Source organism: Lytechinus pictus, chromosome 13, assembly GCF_037042905.1.
Source record: "Lytechinus pictus isolate F3 Inbred chromosome 13, Lp3.0, whole genome shotgun sequence".
In the NCBI taxonomy this organism is placed as follows: Eukaryota; Metazoa; Echinodermata; class Echinoidea; order Temnopleuroida; family Toxopneustidae; genus Lytechinus; species Lytechinus pictus.
This window is the reverse complement of record NC_087257.1, coordinates 11,186,794-11,209,263: the sequence shown is the minus strand read 5'-3', so window position 1 is coordinate 11,209,263 and position 22,470 is coordinate 11,186,794. Positions and strand designations below refer to the sequence as shown.

Below are 22,470 nucleotides of genomic sequence, written 5' to 3'. Positions count from 1 at the left end.
TTCTGACTCTCGCCTTTGAAACAGAGGGTCGTGTGTTCGAATCGTAGCCATGGCGTATTTTCCTTCAGCAAGAAATTTATCCACACTGTGCTGCACTCGACCCAGGTGAGGTGAATGGGTACCCGGCAGGAGTAATTCCTTGCATGCACTGAGCGCCGGTGATGGTAGCTCGAGCTAAAGCCGGGGTAATAATAGCAGCGCTTTGTATCCTCTGGCAAAAAGCGCTTTATAAATCCAACTATTATTATTATTATTAATGTCGACTTGTTATTCGACAGTTAGTCGATATAGTGACATTAGGTACCTTGCCAGGTCGACTTCTTAAAGTTACATACACCTGAAGTTGTGGTGACACGACATTTGCTCAGGGCTTCATTTCGTCTAAGATATAGGGTTATGGTGAGGGTTGCCATAGGGTTTTATGTTAGGTTCAGGGTGAGGTTTAGGATAGGGTATAGTGTTAAACCCAGGGTTGAAGTTGGTTATTCAACAATGTGTAGAATTTACAGCGGAGCAATTGTCGCCGGAGTAAATGTCATGGAACCGTACTTGCCACCATGCCGATCTAATGGATTTTACCAAGCTGACTACGACATTTAAGTTTCGAGAAGTCGACTTGGAAAATTATGATATACCTTAAGTCACATTGTCGATGTAACACATTCTAATAATAATGTTTATGTTGGTTGACAGGTGGATACAATGATAACAGTTTCTAAACAACTTTACAGCATAGCATTTTATTTGTCTCGTTTTACGTTTAAGAGCTTTCGAATGAAACTCAGAAACAAATTCATTACAGAAATTCATCGTCAAAACATTTGCAGCTAGATGTACGTTAAATATATACTGTATGCATATCAAAAGTCCAGTACATTGTTGAATAATTCCAAGGAATGGGCGGATTCTTGCTTAAGATTGAAAAAAGAAAAACTTTTGATATGTTTCATCACGCTTGAAAGGGTGTAAGACGTCGAATGAATCCGCTCTTTCCGAGTGTCGTATCAAGCTATCGGAAGGAGATGTTGATGTTCCAAAAAAAGAGTCCACCACCTCGATCGAAAGGACGAAGATGCAATGTCGAAGTCTTATCCCTTCTTATAGCTAGATGATACTGAAATCCTGCAAGTTCAAAGTGAAGCTGATGTGCTATCTGTGAACAATAATTAAAGAGAGACGAAGAGAGAAGGAGAAAAGCGTAAAGAGAAAGAGAAAAGGACAAACAAAGTCAAATAGGGGCAACGAGTGTGTGTGTGTGAGAGAGAAAGAGAGGGGGGAGGAGAGGGGAAATGGGGAAAGAGAGAGAGAGAGAATAAGAATAGAGAGGAGGGGGGGAGATGGGGAAAGAGAGAGAGAGAGAATAAGAAGAGAGGGAGGGGGAAGAGGGAGAGAGAGAGATATAGTTAATTTAATCAAACATTGTAATAAAGTCATTATCTGCATGTGGTAGTCATTAACTATTATCATTTTCGGTTGATCAATGCAGAGGAGGGGGGGGGGGGGGAATCGGTCGGAGTTTCACTATTTTGACTGAAAATGGTAGAACGTTTATCAGATAAAAAATAAATCAATATAAGCGACAAAGTAATTGACATATTAATCAGATAAACCAGCTGCGGTAAATCTCCTAAATCTTCGTTCAGTCGCCTTGGATTTCATTTTTTAGCCATACCTCAATAAGAATGCCAGTCTTAACTTTTCTTTTTGATATGACCCTTTTTAATCCCAACTTGAAATATCCTACCAGGAGGAGCGGAGTAATTGATGAAATATCATATCTGCCCCTGAGCGAAAAAAAAAATCGATGATCAAAAACATGTTTACACGGGAAAAGCCCAGTTCTTCCCCCATATCATTATAAATATACAGCATACAGGCCTATACAGCGATAATATAGTTATTATAAGGGGAATAGTGTTACCCATGAGACTTAATAATGCGTTTTTACTTTCCAGGTGAAAAACGAGAATGTAATATCTTGTTTGGTGGTAATATCAATAAAAGCATGACACTTTATGAGAAAATGAATGGTAGACCTATATGAAAAAAGGAAAAAAACACTGCTGCGATCTTACATTATACATAAACTGCACTTCCCCTTATATGGTAATATTCTTTACTTTTTATATGTATCAAATAAAACATTAAATCAAAGAGGTAGGCCTGTATGTAATCCACCTTAACCTCGATTGTTACTATGGTGTTCTCGAAATAAACTCCAAGTTTTATGTAAAAGAAAACACGGTCGTGGACCTGGGAACGATTTGTGAAAAGGAGGTGCTGGTGGGGGGTGGGGGGCAACAAGCCCTCCCCCAAAGACTTTCTCTCCAAAATGAAGGTGATTTCCGTCATTTTAGAATACCTTCTTCTTCTTATTCTTCCTCCGCTTTTTTCGGAGATCAGCACCAAGATGCAGTAAGGCGTAATCTATTCGTCCATCCAGTACATACATACCAACCTGATTTCCAGGGGAGGGGGTGTTGCCTATATGGTGTATAACAATCGAAGATCCCCAGGGGCGGATCCAGGATTTTCCAAAAGGGGGGCAATTTTTCGGAGGATATTCGTCCGCGTAAAAAATTGACAAGCCAAAAAAAAAACACAAATAAAGGATATTTCGTACCCGAAAAAAAATGACAAGCAAAAAAAAAAGAAGCTTTTTAACCAAAATTATGGGTTTTTCGTACAAAAAAAAAATTGACAAGCAAAAAAAAAAAGGTCTTCAAGTTCAAAAGAGGGGGCACACCTCTGTTTTCATGGCATTTTTACATTACAAATTTTTAATTTTGCTTCTCAAAAGGGAGGGTACGTGCCCCCTGTCCCCCCCCCTGGATTCGCGCCTGAAGATCCCCCATCACCCCGCCCGCTTCCCAGGGCCACGTCATCATGGTCATGGACAAGAAGCAAAAACCAATGCAACTCCCGAGCTAAACAAACAAAACCAACAAGGCACTAACTTTTTTTCTCATTAGAACCACCCTGTCTGTTTTGTTTAAACAAAACTGTTATCCGACAGTCTTCCTCAAAATATTGAATTAAATTATCCAGCTTGTAAAATGATATGCTGCCATTAGCGGCATATTTCAAATCGTTTTCTTCGGCACGGTTTCCTTGAAGAACATTCTTTTTAGGGAATAGAAGAGATGCCGCGTATTCTGGGAAGTGGGTCAAACACTTAGACCGTCGACGTGTTTGTGGGGAGTCAAAAAAGGGGAGAATATTTCCGAAAATAACAAATTCGCGGTCTGGCACATCGCTATGTTTCCACTGAAGTATTAATGAATTTCTACTCAAATCTCATTTAGGAGTTGATGATGTTAGCACTGGGTTTATGGAATGATGTGATGAGCAGAACTATGAAATGAGAAGAAGCTAGCTTGGAAATGGCAAAAAGAGAAGAGCAAGAAGGAACACACCGGGGAACACGCAACCGAGGACACATCTGCACAAAACAGTACAGAGCAGCCTTTTTGCAATCAGCAGGTATTCTATAATCGATAAAAGCCTCATCGGGTATTCAAAAACTGTACATATATTATAGGCCTATCTAATAGAATACTATTAAAGCAGATTCCTTAAAATGCGATTTAATCTGGGATGTTTAATCAATTAAATTAAATTAATTCAACTGTTTTATTAGTTATTTATTCATACTCTTGATACCTGGTGCACAAGATCAAACATGAATTGCGCCTAAAACTCACATGCCTGTTATGACAGAAATATTAGTGCATGTACCCGTCCCCGTTATGACAACTTGTAGAGTGCTTGCATGATGACCCAATCATACCCAAAGCATCGGGCCAGAGCATGTGAATGCCGCTGAAATTAAATTTCTAGGATCAATAACCAAGTGTGCTTATATAACCATTTTGCCTGGAATCAACTCCTTATGGGCGACAATCACTTCATTGACCCGAACCAGTTATCAAAGATTCGGGTCAAAGATACAACATCAGTGACTGCAGAAAAGGGAAACCATAGCTGTGAAGAACACACAAACTCACCAACAAAACAGTGATTTTTTCCCCTTCTCTCTCTCTTCGATTTACACAAGCCTGAATGGCGACGTGACGAATTACGGCCTGACTGAAACTGTCATCGCACTGCTTCTTCTGCTCCGGTTTTCAGCTAAATCGCGACAGAAGCTTGATAGCAGAGGTAGACGAGAGCAGAGACCCGATAATCACACGTGATCAGCCCTGATTGGTCTAAGTGATTGGATAGCAGACCTAAAAAAGCTTCGACCCCCCCTCCTTAAGGTTCTGTCACATCCTCGTTTAGGTAGGTTTTTACCATGGTTTTACCAAGATGAAGTTTAAAGGGTGGAGAACTCTTTAACTTTGCCTATTGTTTTTACCCAGGTGACAAGGGACCGGGAATATAAGAGCTTGAAATCAATCCCTAAATCACATTCACTGTAAAAAAAATACAGGGTAAAAGTTTAACTAGCATAAGGGTAATTATGTGTCCAACCAATTTTGGGCAGTATTTTACCCAATTCGGGAAGCATATTGTCGAGTAAGGTCAAAAAAATAATCAGCAATTACACTAGATGAATACAAATGCCCCCCCAATGCCCAATGTTGGTTGGACACATTACCCTCATAGAGCATTTTTACCCAATATTTTGTTGGCCATTGAAATATTTATCGTTGGCTCACATTTCTTACAATAATCCTTCGTTATTTCCGACTGAAGACAATGTTCTTTGTTACGGAACCCGGTTGTTGATAGTATACCGAACGAAAGTTCGACATTCGTTTTTGCAAGATCATAGGGACACCCCGGTAATGATGTCATATTGTTCCCAGCACCCCATCCCTCATACCCTTTTCGCACCGCACCGCCTCTGCATCGCATCGCCCTGTAACATGAGGAAAACATCGGGTGAAAATGTTTTGCCGAAGATCAATGAAAGACTCTCGCAATCTCACCATTACCGCTCTCGAGTGACCGTATAATCTCGAAGCTTGCTTCAGGAATACCGAGAAGAGATAAGCGCTTGATCGCTCCTATTCGATTTCTTTCGTATCAGACATTATCTTTAAGGACAAGAGTTACTACGAGACAGATGAGTCGAGTTCACCCGACAGCATCTCAGCTTTAAGATTATGTCTCTTTATTAACATATTTTTATTGAGAACATACGTATGGCACCCTATAGAATATAACTAGAGTATATATTTAACACTTAAAGTATAAAAATGTGTTGCAAAATAGGAGCCAGTTTGTGGGAGAAAAAAAATGCTCTTTTAGAAATGAAAATAGAATTTTATTTTCTACCTTTAATTTTTTTTTCGATTGTGTGAGTGTTCTTTTTTTTTTTTGGGGGGGGGGGGGGGAGGATTCAACTGCCTTAAAACATCCATTCTGTACGACATTGCTATGCACACTAGTAAAATGACTTTTTACTCTTTAGAATCCGTCTCTGGCTAATTGCCAGACGGATATGAACTCATAGTAAGAACAATAATGGTTATCTAGTTTGATTAAAACAAATGAAACGTATACTTTCCTGTAACATAGCAAGCCTCGTCGTTGTTAGTAGTAGAGGTATTGTTGCGATAGCCAATATTTTTCAAAAGATATTACCGTACCTCGTGTGAACATGTATGTTTTCTGCATATTTGTATTGATCAACCACATTGGAACAACCTCAACGAGCGGACTTGACCTAACTCAAGAAATCTAGCTTCGATTGGTTAACCGCGATAAGAGGTTGCGGCCTATCGCCGTCTCTGACTGATTTCATTTGAGAATGAAATCCTTGGAACAAGTTAGCTTGTGGAAAACAGATCAAAATCAACGAGTAAGAATCATTGAACATTTGCGAACAATAGGACAAACAATAAGAAGGTTATGATCATTTGAGTATCAAAATCAATAATGCTATGGGGATCCTCCAATGTGCGATGTGAGCAGGATTTGTAATGACATGCACAGAAGGACAACTCACTCCTTTGTACTCTGAAAATATATCCTCAAAACATCATTGTTTTCTCATTCTAATGATAGTGCAAAATCTATGTCAAGGATTATTTTGTGGAACCTTGTTACATGTCCTCCCTTGAAAAGAACAACTGATCTGCTGAGAGACGTGATAAAGGTAGATTTAAAGTAAATATATGCACAAGAAATGCGAGAGTTGTACAAGTGTGACGTTACACTTCTTGGTCGAATTTCGAATGTGAGGATGCCGACATCATTAGCGTTCTTAACAGTCAAATGCTCCTAAATTTCGTAGCATTTGTTCATTTCCCCCAAACTTTCATTGATTTGTTGCTTTGATGTGTCTGTTATCACACCAGCCAACTTGTTTGTTTGGTTTCGTTCAGAAATATTGACACTGGTCAGTCCACTATTTAAAACAGAATACCACAGTCTATTCAGTGGAGAAAGACAATTACCACCCATTTGCATTGCAAATACTCCGGTGTTGATTTAACACCAGCCCGGAATCTATATATGTCCACACCAGAGAAGAATTGAAACAACACCAGTTTGGAATCAAACCGATGCTGTTTAATACTAATTGGTGTTGTATAAACACCTATCTGGTGTTAGACCGAACGATACTGGTGTTGTTTAACACTTCTCTTGTGTAGACATATATAGATTCCGGGCTGGTGTTAAAACAACATCAGAGTTTTTGCAGTGTAAGCCGTGAAACCATCGCATTAATTTCGAACTCTCCTTATTTTCATATTCCATGTCTCCGTTAAGGCCACCATGATGATTAATTCATTTCGCTGACTCCCTTCGGAGCACAACGGTAGTTCTCTCGAACATGAGAAAGATTAGGGCATGCATGTCTGTGGAAGATTCATCGAATTCGGCCCTCGCGTAGCCCTAGAGATATGACATGATGGATAGCGCAATATAAAAGGCCATACGTGGATTGCAATATCAACTCGCGGGCTTAAATAAATTTTATAGCAACAATATTAGGAACGTGTAATATACTCTAACAAATCAGTGCATAATAATGATAATACTATGAGCTGAGCCTTCATTATTTATTTAAAAAAAATGTGAAAAACGACACGATCTTTTTTATGATAATTTTCATGTTAAAGGGAGCTGCGTTATGCCATATATATATATATATAATTATATACACTACAGATTTAGCAGATACGACCAGAAATATAAAACAATACTCTAAAAGAGGCCATTCTAAGCATGTCAAGAATAGACATTAGTTTTGCTTTAAACAACAGACCTATTATTAGGACACAACCGTAGAGAGGAAGGGGGAGCTTGGATGACAGCTGCCCCTAAAATAAATTCACCACCAAGAATTAAAAAAGGGAGAGAATGGAGGAAAAGAAGAGGAAAAGAAGAGGGAAATGAGAGGAAAAGGCCGAAATGATATTATTTTCTGAATATCGTGTTGAAATATAGAGAAATTATATTTTCACTTTAAAACGATCATAATTTTCACTCCCTCGCATTACCCCCCTCGCGGCTTTTCTTTAAAAAGAAAATCCCTCACACGCGATGTTCTCCCTCTCCATTTTTGGTAGGCTAATTGCGTCACCAAATAAGGATGACTTTTTCGAAAATGTAAAAAGAACAATCATTATTCCGTTACCAAAATACAAAAAAAATAAAAGTTTGGTCCCCCTTTTATTAACCATCATCTGTCTGATCTGAAAATATTAATATATCTTTATTAACAGTTGTTGATAACGCAATGAAAGGACCGTTAAAATTATGCATTTATGGAAACTAAAATGAAAGAGGCGGATTAAGCTGGTCAGTAAATATAGTCACAATGCATCCCATAACAGAGTACTGCAAGATAGACAGTGATATGATATTTAAAAATGCCCAGTATTGTATTCATTGCATCGGAAATTAAAAATGATAATCAGGTTTATATAATCTACGAGAACAAGAACATTAACCCCCCAAAAACCGCTTCAACCAACATCAGGAAATCACAAACTCCTTTGGCCCGTATTCTGAAGTCAGGTTTAACTTAAACTCAGGTTTAAAGTTGTGGTTTAAGTATGGCGAGCCAAAAGTATCAAATTTTTTATCAAGTTGTATGTTTCTTATGTTTATTGTGCTCTTTCCTGATTCATCGATGGTGAAGACAATCATCTATTTATACTTCCTACACAATTATGAATGATTTGAGAGCCGAATGAGCTGAAGTTTGATATCTCTACTGTTAGTAATTATGTAACAATTGGCTGTCCATACTTTAAACCACAACTTTAAACCTGAGTTTAAGTTAAACCCAACTTCAGAATATGGGCCTTTGAGTTTATTTAAATTCTACCTCTCTTTTCCAGAGCAGTTCCAAGAAATCTCTGGTAAATGTAATCACTCATGGAAAATCTTGCTCTTCTTGATCATGTATTGTAATCATTGAATTGATATTCTTATGACTACATTCCAAAAACATATCGATTACTTATGGAACTCTAGTTCTAACAAAAACAAAATGAGTTGACTGTATGTTAGGGAATACTACGATTTAAGTCACGGTAGACATATTGGAATAAACGTGTGTGAATTGAAAACAAGTTCAAAACTTTACTTTCCTGTTACTTATCCATACTCATGTTTTTACTTCCTGCCCCCCCCCCCTTAAGTCGAAGTGCACAAGCAAGAATACTAGAACAGATGTCACGTGATTATAATCAACCAATCATAGATCTTAATACATATACATTGCATTTTTGGTGCTTTACTTTAATTTTGAAGCTAGGATTTCTATCGTTACGTACCTAATTCGCAGACCCAGCAGATCCTGATAGGAGGGGGGGGGGGGGGGGAGGGGGGGTAGGGCTCGTGCAAAGCGGTCATGATCTTAACTATAAGGATATCTGAGCATGATAATGAATGACATTCCTACACAATTGAACAATAATTGATTAAAGAGGAATGGATGTTCTAAAACATGTCGGTACTGTTTCCCTTAAAACAGAACGACTATGTTTAATAGGCAGTTTTGCTATCTAAAGTAGATATCAAGTTATCGGTTATTTTATTGGTAATACTTTTACGAGTCTATAAAGGTGAAATTTTCCCTTTGAGGCAGAGAGGATCATTGAACAACATTTCATATTATTTCATTTTATCTAGGGGTTCAAATATTAACTGTAACTGAATTTCATAACACATTGAAACACGTAACAATGAGCGATTTAGATTCATTTGTTAATATCACTTTTACGAACCGAACTCTCTTAAATCTTAAATGAGTATATTTCTTTCATTTTCCATAAAGAAAACTATAGGTCAAGAGATGGACTCTGGTCGAGCTTTATTTCATATACTCGATTGTGTAACTAGATTAAAATGAAGTAAACTGACATTGTATAAAGTGAATGTCCTAAAGAGTGTCAACGTCCTGCCAAAACCACCTGAGGCATTCTGTGGTATTTTGGTCAATTTTGATTGATGTGTTGAAAGGCATGTGAAGTAAACGATCTATGACACTATGATGAACGTAAAATTGTAGAACTCAGTCATGTCAATGTATATTATTGTACAGTTAGGGAAACAGCAGGGACATTCCCTATAAACACTCATCCTCACTGTTAAAAAAAAATTGATTTTACAGAAAAAGAGAAGATTTTGCAGAAAGCAATAACAGAATCATTCTGTAAATTCATAAAACAGGAAATTTTCTGCAATTTAACAGAACAGGTCTGTTTAAAAAGGGGAAAAGGGTGTTTTATTAAAGGAAATTTGTAAGGTTCCATACACCAAATACCAATTTCCTGTAAGATTACGCAATCTGGTAAGATTACAGGTGTTCTCGAGACTCTGCTGTAGGAACTTCTTTTATTTCAAGGATAAATTTTCTAACAGTGTAGAATGTTATATATATAGAATGTAAATAAAAATTTCACCGAAGTTGTCAGCTAATTATTATGCGCAATTACTGCTGAGCAGCTGGACGTGTAAATTCAGAATGCAAAATGTTTTGATAAGCACTGATAAAAATAGAATGAACACGATAACATCTAGCTTCTGGGAATGATAAACTTTAATTAATAGAAAAGGCCATAAGCTATCTTTATTTTTCCGGAAATTCATTTTATGTTCTCCTTGTGATAAGTGATTTTATTCTTCAAAAGATTTAAGTAAGAGAGTTATTACTCGAGTTGATCCCCTCATAAATGATCTTTTCCGTCCGTTTTATTCACCCCTTGCTTCATATTTGCTGAGATTATTATACACAGGGGCGACGGAACTTTTTTTAGGGGGGGAGGGGGCAAAGCCAAAAAGGCACTTATATGTCAAACTGGGCATTTTAGTGCAAACGGATATTTTCTTATAAGATTATCATTTTTTAACCAGGAAAGTAATGAGTACACTTTTAGAATATTTCTACTTAAAAAAGCAAAAATTCCTGCAGCAGAGTCTCGAGAACACCTGTAACTTTACTGCACGGTGTAACCTTAAATGCATTTGTGTAAAATTACTGAAAATTGATATTTGGTGTATAATATTTCCTGTTACAACAATTTGCGAATGCTTTGGTTATTTTTTTCTGTAAAATCTGTTTTTTCCAACAGAGTACTTTAATTAACAATAATTGATGCGAGCACGAAACACGCGCAAAAAAATGTGTGATATTCTAACCTGAAAGCTGGACATTTTAAGCATTTTTGTAACCATGAACAGGATGAATACCTTAACATTAATTGATGCGAGCGCAAAGTGCGAGCCAAAACTTTTGTGATTTTCTAACCTAAAATGTACTATTTTGTGCTTCAAAAAGTGTATTTCATTTTGAAAAAAAGGCACATTTCGTTTTGAAAAAAGTGCATTTTCCATTTTTTAAAAGAGGGCATTTTTTCCTACCGGGAATTTTGGGAGGGCAAGTGCTCCCCTGCCCCCGGGTTGTGCCGCCCCTAATTATATATACCAAAAAATAATCAAAAGCATAATTTCTGATTTTAGGAAACTTTTTTCTCACAAGGCCAGTATTGGCTTTATTTTATGTCCTTATATTTCATTTTAATGTGATGTATATCATGTACATTGTTGTCATCATACTGGTCTTATTATACTGAAATATCATTTTTGTAATCTCATTTTGTAATGCGTATACCCGATGTATGTATTGTACTCATTGTTATAGAGAATTAATGAATAAAATGAACTGAAATGATGTCATCAATCAAACATTATCAATACGATCAGTGGAATGCCACAGGGTATAGATGCTCTAGTAGTTTACACCGCCCGGGTGCGCCCCCATTTCCGTTATCTTATCCCCCGAATCTTATGAATGAATGGATAGACTTACGTCTCCCGGTGTTTTATGTATACCAAAAAAAATGGCTTCTATGTAAATGCTCTTCTAGGGGAAGGGTTCTTAACTAAAATAAAAAAAAGGATGATGTTAGCTCTGTCGGAAGTGAACTTTGTGTGTCAGCCACACCAAAATAATTGAATTGAAACCGATTAATGCTTTTACATTACTTCCGATGACATACCAATGGTTGATGTCGAGCCGGTTTCATAGGTGTAACCTCAGCATAACTCCAACCTATACAACATCTTATCAAGCTACTACGGAGTATTACATTAATGACGAGAAAGTCTATTTCGATAGGTGTTTGTTATTTTGCAATACTATGCCTTGAAGACAAAATGAATCTTCTTCCCCAATCAACCGCACTATTTGATTGTGGTTTTGACCTCATTCTCTCATTCTATTTGAATCAAGGACGTTGGAGATGTCTTTTACTCGTTACTTTTCTCTTCATATCTTTTCCGGTTGTGGTATTACGCCCGTCTTCCATTTCACCAAAAGTATCGGCTTCTGTGTAATTCAACAAGAATTTATCTGGAAGGAGAAAAATATACCTTCTAAGCTTGCCGTCCTTTCGAGTGCAGTTTCCAATCTTATAATGAACCTCTTGAAGTCTTTGTCATGTTTTCAACGGTAAGTGAAATAATATCGTTGATTATTAGCCGGAAACATCCAACAAAATGTAGGTTTTCCTCAAGTGTTTCTTAACGACTATGACAAACACATGAGCTCCTAGCTGGCTGGATGTTTTTTTTAAAATCTATCCCTCGATTTAAATAAAATAAAATAAAATCGGTATTCTGAGAATTAATTAAAAATATATTTCGTAACAGACGTGTTCACACTGTAGCACCATGTAAACAGGCTTCTTTATATAACCTATCTCCTTGTCACAATATTGTCCTATTTGCACAACTAGCATTGGCATGTACAGAAGTTAGTTTTTTCTATTGGCTTTATGGTAGACGATTTGAGAAAATGGACAGTATTCGCTACAAATCGGCAACGAACACCTCGATACTATCATTCCAATTGCGAATTCAAGGTACGCAATTTTGCATTCACACGTTCAAACTGCGCCACTCGAACGATCATTCGAATGACGCAAAATGCGACCGTGTGAAACCCCTCACTCTTTCGTTGGTGAGACCGCATGCAGCACATTGTATTCCTGCAGACATTAATCCGAGTCAATCAGATTAGTGAAAGAAACACCGAGAAGCCTATTTCATCATTCAACTGTTTCATAGTGCCCTTATCCGCCAATTATCAGTGGTAAGCGAGACTATAATTGCGGGCATGAATCTCGTTTGAGCGTCTCAAAGGGATGTCATCCATATCTCAAGGGCGAATTAGATTCACCTATCAGGGGTATTGATGATGCATCGGACTAATGGTATATTTTATGTCTTTTCATTCTTCTTCTTTGACTTTACGTCAGTAATATAGGAATAAAAACGGGGATTATTTGAAAGAAAGGATGGATGTAATGAGGGAATAACAGTAATATGCTTCATTCACTCTTCTTCCTGCATATACAGTGCGTCCCGAAAAAAAAAAGAAAACCGGGATTCTCATGTGTTTATTCTTCAAAGCCAAATGAATGATGATATTTCATTTACATTATCGTATAATTCAATTATTCTTCTTTATTCTGATAGCTAATATGAGACGAACACCTGACGCATTAATGAGCAAGACGAGTTTAAAATTTTAATGTAAAAAAAAAACAGGTTGCGCAGAAAACTTAGACAAAATTAGTTCGTGATACGACGATCGTGCTCATTCGACTATGGGCTCAATAGCATTCTTTCTTTCTTTCTTTTTTTCTCTCTCTCTCTATCTATCTTTTTCAAAAAGAAAATGTATTTATTTGTTTATTTATCTATTTATTTTTATTTTCTTATTCATTAATGGATCCATTACCCCCATCTACACACCATTCATGCCATTGTTACTATTGTAACTATCATGTCATGCCTTCGCCCGAAAGTGTTTTGTTTTTGCTTCAAAATGCATGTTCATTCACAACACGTTAAACTGACCTTTATAACAAACCAATTCGATCTTATAATGAGACTGCGTCATACCCTTAATGAGAATGTAACTTTCTTTACGTATATGCTCGATATGATTAAGACTCTCTAAGGCATATGCATGCAGAAAACTATCGGTTTGATAATGATGATGACACGTTACATAAAATACATGTAAGGCTTAAAGGGATGGTCCAGGCTATAAATATTTATATCTCAATAAATAGAGTAAAATTAACAGAGTAAAATGCTGAATATTTGATCAAAATCGGTTAAAAAATAATAAATTTATTGAATTTTAAAGATTTGCATTATTCCGGTGAAATAGTTCTAGGCATATCTTCATGAATATTCATTAGGTGGGCTGAAGATGTCATATCCCCACTTGTTCTTTTGTATTTTATCATATGAAATTAGGTTAATTAAAAAAATGTCTACCAAGATCTAAAACAATTGGATTGACAACTGATTAAAGTACATTAGTTATTTATTGCTGCAACTTATTTAATCATAATGGAGACACATCATTTACACATGTATGAAAAAGTGAATCAATTATGATTTCATGTAATGATATGAGAAAAAGGAAAGTGGGGATATGTCATCATCAGCCTACTTAATGAATATTCATGATGGTATGCATACAACTGTTTTCACAAAATATTGATAAACTTTCAATTCAATAACTTCAATATTTGTAGTCCGATTTTGATGAAACTTTCAACATTTTGCTCAGTGAAATTTACTCTGTGTATTTAGATTTAAATACTTTCAGCTCGGACCATCCCTTTAATAGAGATGCGCGTCCAGAAAAAAAAATCCTATATATAGAGAAATGGTACTGATGTGAAAGTGCGAGGTTGGAGTTTGGAATACATTCCAAGACAATTTTTTTACCAACCAAGGATATAACAGAAAATGATTGAAAAAAGAATGAAAAGGAAATGAAAACAGGGTGAAATATGATACATTAAAAAAAAAAAAAATTTAGGATATAATACACAAAGATACCATTATATAAAAAATTGCATCATACTATAAAAAACACATGAAAATCACGTGTATTCCAATAGAGTAGTCACACGGAATCTGCACGTACGATCGTTTTGTGAAACTATGCCCAGGTGTATGTACACCCGACCAGAATGATTGAAGAGGAAATAGCAAATGTATCATCGAAGAATGTCACGCTGCTTGGATCTTATCCACTGGGAATGAGATACGATATAAACTGGTGAAGATTCATCACGCTGTACCCATCCCACGGGACTCCAGCGGGATGAGGTGGGCTGGAAAACCCATGCATCAACGACACACTTGAAGTCTAGCAGCCGACACTATGGCCGGCAGGTGGTGATAAAGGCAAAATAAAAAAGGAAATATACATTTTGATCTGGTAAAACGGGGTATATGCTGGGATACGACGAAGTGCCTTAATCGCCTTAACCTGGATTCCTTTGTGAGGTGGTTGAAAAATGAAATTTAACTATACAGATTCTTTCAAAGTTCAGATGCAGTTCATTATAGAGATGATGGACATAAGAACACACTGCAAATGTCTCCTGGTGATTCAATATTAGAACCAAACCCTTCTATCAATGTCACAGTCACATTCTTGAAGCTGACCGAAGCAGACCGAACGTTAACTAACAATGACTTACCATCGGTCGGTTTGGAGTCAGGTTCGTTTTGTGCGAGTGTAGCAAAATTTCTATGCACCGTTTGATTCAGACCCGTCATTGTTTCATTCTCTTTGAAATGCAAAGGAGCTAATCTCTTCCCTAACCGAACTCCTCTCGGAATGACATGAGTGACCAGTCCTGATGGAATAAGATTTCAACATTTCAAGAGTGAATTTGTACACTGTTTTGAGTGAAAGAGTGTTTTTTTGACAATTTCACTCTAAAATGGGTAGAAGTTCACTCTTGAAAGATTGAAATCTCATTCCATCAAGACTCGTATCTCAATCCACTCTGATGAGGGAGCAGATTAGCTCCTTTACATTCAGAGAGTTCGTCTTCTTTGACGACCAAACAAATACTAACACTTTGCCAAACGACAATCAAAGAATAAAACGGTAAAATCAATAATGTAAGACTTCGTATATCGGATCTAAGCTAGAAGATATGTAAATTCAATATTATTATTATTTTGGATTTATGGAAACACATTATAGAAAACTTAGGGTGAAGCGAACTTTGTCATGGCGGCAAACGAAAACCTCTAGATATCGCCGGGTATATTTCTGGGTAACAGGAGAATAACATGAGGGAAAAGGCGGTCATGCCATCGAGGAAATTTAATATTTGGATCCTCTATAGTTTTATGTTAACAGACAACCATGTTTCCCGCGCTTTTCCGCAGGGGGTTAGAAGATTGAGCGTGTACAGAGCTTTTTGGATAATGGCAAGGGACAATGGAGAAATAGTTCAACGACATTATCATCCATCTCTGCCCTCATAGTCTACATGGATTGCGGCTTATTCAGTGTAATCTTTTAGATAAGGTCCTCCTCAAACTTTTAAAGGGCAAGTTGTTGTTGATTGGTTTTTAACGGTGCTCTCATTAAAAAAAGAAAGAATATATGCGCCAAGTCCATCCCGGCAAAATGGTAATCTAAATGAAAATTCAAGAAGTAAAAATTAAATTTATTCCACTTTGCAATATGAATAATACTAAATCATTTGTCAAAAAATTAAAATGATTTATATAAGATACATGAAGGCGAAGTTCCCTGAAAGCAAAAGCTTGTGACGGGATACGACTGCAAGTACGATACAAATGCACAATACGAAAAAAGAGAAGAAGGCCGAGAAAAGGACAAAAGAATGAAAGAGATTAAGGACAGCATAACTAGCATATCGCTCAAAATCATCAAATCGGATGTTAAAAAAAGTTATGACGTTTAGAGATTCGCTGAATTAAAAAAAAGTATTTATATGCACATCCTAACCTGTATCCAAATTGGGCAACCGATGACTTCACCTCCTCAATATTTCTTTTGTATTTTGCCATAATATGAATTATGAAATTTTTTTATTTTTCTAATCATATAAGGTTTGATTTATAAAAATGTGGGATTACCATCAGTGCAACCTATTGCGATTTATTAAGAGGAGTTCTTACTGTCAAATCTCCTGAAATTAAAATATTCCATTTTTCATATAATAAAATACAAAAGGAATAGTCAGTGGGTGACATTATGCCCTCTCTTACTTGCAAATCAATATGGTGTGTATATAGCTGTTTTGTGAAACATAAACGGAACTAAACATGCTAAACTCCTTTTTTTCCTATTTTCTTGTTTTACATTCGATTTCGACGAAATTTTAAGCTTCATGTGCTTGCTTGATTTTTCCCCGTTTTTATTAAAATCTACGTTTCTTTTGGTGAACTTGCCCCTGTCAATGTTATATCACAATACTATTAGATTTCATTTAAAGTAGACTTTATTCCGTGAAATTCTGTAGTTATCTTTTTGAGAAATTAGTCTATCATATCTGGTATATTCAATATTCAATGATCATGCAACGAAATGTGGTTTCGTGATATATTAATGAAGAGCTATTTGAACACAAGTAAAGGCCTACTGCATATCAAATGTGTCATGTTTTGATCAGAAATAATGAGATACTTTTTCATCCCCTCAGGAAGGTGAAATTCATATCTAAATATAAAAGGCCTCTACCGCTGCTTATTCAGAGACGCAATTTACGGAAAACGGCGAGGTTTAATAAACCAGTTCGTAGTTCCATTCTGCGCATGATCAGAAGATTCTGCGCATGATCAGAGAACGGTCATTTGTACTAAAGTGGCATGGTGGTTTAAAATTTGATGAGATAAGCACCAACTTTGGTGTCTTGATTATTCATATATTCTTTTCAATTGTGTTTTTCATTTGCATCCACAAAGAACAAAAATGCGTCCACGACTGGTATTTCACTGCAGTTTGCCAAGGACATTGTACAACATGCTATAATATGCATTCAATGTAGAAATGCAACAAATACCTTCATGGAGTCTTCAATGGTGTGCTATTCTAGTCACCTGGTATAATTCAATTTCTTTATCCTGCCATGTAAGGCATGCATATGTTATATCCTGCTTTGAAATCTGCCTATCATAATGAAATAAATGAAAGGTCATTTGACCAAAATTGTCCCTGATGTAACTACGAACTGGTCTATTATAACAAAATTCATCAAGAAATCTCAATGCGCAAGTCTTCTAGTCAGGTATATGAAAAATGCTGCGTTTTCCTCAAATCAATGATAACGCACAGTATCTGTACCTTAAAGGAATGCTTTTCAATAGTGGTGGGTACAACATAACACTAAAACACACGATCAAAATAGCCTTTATCTGTTCCTATCACATGTTGACTGTCAACGGAAATGAAAGTCGAAGTATGCCACGCATGATATATAAATACTCTACCTATTGCAGAAATTCAGCGGAGAGAGACCTGTGGTTTGAATAATAAGATTTGAAGCTGGTAAAAACTTTTCCTTCGAGGAATTGACAACCTTGTTTCCGATCGTCATATCAAGTTAATATCATCTGTTGAGATTTACTGTCGGGGCGTCGTGGTCTAGTGGTTATGAATTTCGTCTTTCAATCTGAGGGACGTGGGTTCGATTCCCAGCCATGGCGTAATTTCCTTCAGCAAGAAAGTTACCCACATTGTGCTGCACTCAACCCAGTAGGAATAAATTCATTGAATGCTTCTTTGAATAAATTCCTCGAATGATTCAGCGCCTATACGGCAGAACAGCTAAAGCCGGGGTGTTAATAGCAGCGTTTTTTATCCTGCAGGCAAAAAACGCTATATAAATCCAGAAGTCATTACTATCAATTATTATTATCATTATCATTGAAGTTGTAATATTTCGGAGAAGCGTGCCTACTTGGTACTTACAAAAAGTTGTGTAACATTTAACACGACGGGTGTTAAGTGTAACACAACCAAGTGTAAACAGGGGATCGCATCGATATGTGTTTAATGTATATACTCTGATGATGCTAAAAAACATTCGGTTTTTTTATATATTATTATGGTTTTTCTTCGTCGTCTTCTTCTTCTCCCTATTTTTCTTCTTCTCTTTTTCTTCTTCTCTTTTTCTTCTTCTTCTTTTTCTTCTTCTTATTACCATCATCATCACAAAGTATAAGTATAGATAAAATTCTGTTAAAACATTGGTAGAAACTTTTGCAATAAACATTAACATTATTCTTAGCATACTTAAGTCTTTAAGTAATTCAAAGAATATTTCATTAAATGATATTGATATTAAAAAGCGTCATAAGGCCCCAAAACAACTTTTTCTAATGTCTCCTATCTTCTTTCTCTCTTTCCCCTTCTCCTTTTTTTGGGCATTACTCGGAAGAGATAATCATAGGAATCATTACCCCATGCCCCCATAGACATGATAGAGACAGGAAACTACAACCATGTAAGTTAAATTTCGCTTTTCCAGCACGTGTCAGCATCTCTTCTCTCAACTGGTACCCATTTTTCAGTAGAAATATAGATGACCTTATAAATTCCGAAGATTTACTGCTGGTAGAAATTATGCATAAAATCTATCGAAATGTCAAAAGCTTTAATTTAAATGTCATGAGTCAAAACGATATGCATGGGAAATATTGACGAAAATGGCGAACCAGAACTTTCGGAGACTGAGAAGAGTTTTGATAAAAACATAAGAAGTTTTGCTTCATCTTACTCCAGATGCAGATCACGTAGGTAAAGCTTGGGATCACCAGAGTCCATCGGCATGTCAGAGCGTCGAAGGGACGATTAGAATGACCAAGTCGCATTCACATTAGGTTAATGTTTAACGAAACTAACGTTAGGATCAAGCAACAAGTTAAACTTTCCAGTTGGTTCCCTTCCGTGACTTTAGATTTACATTTCTTGCATTTCGTTTATGTTTGATTTTTTATCGAATTTGTCAATGAATGAATAAATCAGTGAATCAATCAATCAACCAATCAATCAATCAATCAATCAATTAATCAATCAATCAATCTTTAACCGCCTTTCAAAGAATTTCATAAAAATGGTTGTGATTAATGTTTAAATGTTAATGGGGCGATTATTGATAGTAATGTTCGATTATCCTCTCCTAAACATTGTTATATTCTGTTATAACGAGGTTCTTTTAGTGGTGTTAATCGGGAGACTTTTTGTTACAAAATCACTCCCTTTACTGTATAACATTATTTAAAATAAAATCAACCAATGTGCATCAGTACATTGTGATAGTGTACCGGTCTGTTGGCTCTGTTAGTAGAGCATCCGTCTCACGACCGGGATGTCGGGGGTTCAAACCCCGACCGCGTCAGACCAAAAGGCGTTAAAAGATGGGAGTTGCTGCTACCCTGTTTGGCGTTCAACAATTAAAGGGATAGAGCCTCGTCGATCTGGCGCTGCACAGCGACTGCCGTGCCCACGATCAATTGGGCAAAACAAATTTCGGAGTATTTTATTTCTGATGTCTATTTCGAACAATAAAAAACAATATGGATTTAAGATTTTCAAGTCTTTATAAAGTTTCTAACAGATTAACACTTTCTGTCCAAAATGGTACACAAACCGTGAATTTCTTAAAGATACTATGATGTTTACAAGAAAATAAAAATTATATATTTTAGAATAATTCATCTGGTCATGTCTCTGGCTGAACAACTATTTTTCCTAGTCTAAACGGGGTAAAAGAAACTAAAGTCACCCGAGTAATGCGATCGGTTGCAACATCATACTAATCTCACGAGGCGAAGAGAAGGAGATTAGGTTTAAAGAACCCGCCAAATCTGACAAAAAGACGCGCTAGGATTTGTCTGGGTATGAATGCGAGAGAACGAACGACGAAGGAGCAGTTTAGAATCTCATCATCATTCGTTGTTCATCCCGCAGATACGACCGAAAGTCTTCTCCGTGATCATCAGCATTAGGAGCATGGGTTAAAGCATGCATTATTGGCCTGGTTAACAACTTATTACCTCAAGGAACTCAATGGTAAACCATGTGAATGGCTATGGTAGGTCAGCTGACCAAGTTAGCCCGCGTCTGATGGATGCTGTGAACCTCTACAATACTGTAGAATATCGCAAACTGATCCGTTAATGCTTATTTTGACACTGATGTCATGAATTTCCGGAAGTGGCCTGCTTTATTGGGATGAAATAGAAGATAACAAGAATATTAGGATAAGTTAAGAATACTTGGTTTCATGCATTTATAACGGTCATGATAAATGGAACCTTAACATACCATGTTACTGGATTAATATCGACATCGAGTGTCGTAATGTTGTTAAAAGGGGCAAACCTTTGTCAACAACTTAAAACAATTAAAACACAACTCTTCCAGCTAAGGTTACACTTCTTTCTGAAAAAGTTCACTATCTTTTTTCTCACTTATCAAGCGACCTCTCTACATTCACTCGCAAACTTGTTATAGAGTAACATGATTCAAATGATTCATTCTGCACGCGAGGCAAGGACGAAACACCACAGAGAGCCAACACCGCCCTTGGCCACGTCTCTGCCGCAGTACTGGGGATCGCCTTACATAAAATTAGATATAAACCGAGTTATTCGATCAAATCAAATCAAATTTACATTGACCAACCTTATCAGTTTCTACAGAGGCAGTCTCAAATCGCACCAAAACCTTTGGGTCAAATTACCCAGGTGGCAGTCAAAACGGCACTGGAAAGGGAACTTGCGACGTCACGACGGACATTTTTGTCGATAATTCTTTATTCCTGCAAAAATCCGCCAAGGCATGCTAGGGGGAATCGAATTGAAAATGTTGATGTCTCTTGGACAAAGTAAAATGAATTAGTCAAACGATAGAGAATAACGTTGAACTCATCCCTGAGCAACGTTTTACTTTGAGAATGTTTGTCGTAGGAAGCACATCCTTAAGTATTATGAGGAAACATGAGCAGATAACGCAACGTATGCAGTAAAGAGCAAAGTGCCATGGCCCTGGGAAGCGGCGGTGCTGAGATTTTTTCTGGGGGATGCTGCATGTATTATTCTCCATAGGCAGCACCCCCTGGAATTCTGGTAGGTGTGACAAAATGGAGAAATATAACCAAAATGAACAATATTTTTGCTTGTCAAATGTCACGACGCCAAAATGACCTTCATTTTGTAGTGAAACCCCTCCTGTTTCGCTTGTCAAACTTCACGACGTCAAAATGACCTTCATTTTGTAGTGAAACCCCTTCCTGTTTTGCTTGTCGAATTTCTCGGCACCAAAATGGCCTTCATTTTTAGGCATGTCAAATTTACATCAGCACCTTCTGAAAAAAAAAATCGTTCCCAGTGCCCTGAAAAGTCCCTACAGTTCTTCTACGGTTTTAGCATCCCATTGATTTCTTCAGCTCAAACATTCAAAAGGAAACCAACTTTTCCACCCTGTCTAACCCTTCAAACCACGATTAATGAAAATCAAAGTCGAGTATCAACTCAAAATCGATGTCATATATCCTTCAACGAAATGGGAACATCTTTGTCATGCAATGTAGCCTGTGTATATGCTATAGGCTACACAGAAAATTTCAACAGAATAGCGACTTCGTATGATTATTAAAGATATAGTAAACAAAGTGAGGAAAAGGGTAGCAGAACCATGATTTCAAACGTAACCATGTTGTGAGGACGTCATGAAAGTAACGTTGGTGATCATTATAGATGAGGAGAGAATGATGTAATCGGCAAACGTGGTGAACAGAAAACATCACACTACCATCATAGGGAACAGGGGAAAAAAGAAACTCATGTGCAAGGTGGATATTAAAAACAACGGGAATAGAAATACTTAGATGTAATGAGTGCTTTGAATGCCAGTACGATATGCAGTCAAACTGCAAGATAATTACCAGTGGTTCGTTTTATGATGTTAACTATTAAAAAAAAAGCAATGAAGTAAGTGACCTCTTTAGACCAGCGTACACTATGCGATTCGATGGGACGCGTTTCTTAGTAAATCGCATTTGCATTAAATGTAAAATTTCAAAAACGTAAATTTATTTCATTTGAAATTTGACATAATATTAGGAATAACAAACTCATAACTTTGCTTTGCGGCAAGCGCAGTGATTGGAGTAAAGTCCAAATTAGCTTTAA

General features: G+C 36.8%; 1 long non-coding RNA gene across 1 annotated transcript; it reads right to left on the bottom strand.

The window, feature by feature from the left end:
- Positions 1-724: 724 nt before the first annotated feature.
- LOC135156412 (uncharacterized) lies at positions 725-4,055 on the bottom strand. The gene is made up of 2 exons (XR_010295547.1): positions 4,008-4,055; positions 725-1,153 (listed from the first exon to the last, which is right to left on the bottom strand). It is a non-coding gene; the product is annotated as an uncharacterized LOC135156412 (long non-coding RNA).
- Between the last annotated feature and the right edge of the window lie 18,415 nt (positions 4,056-22,470).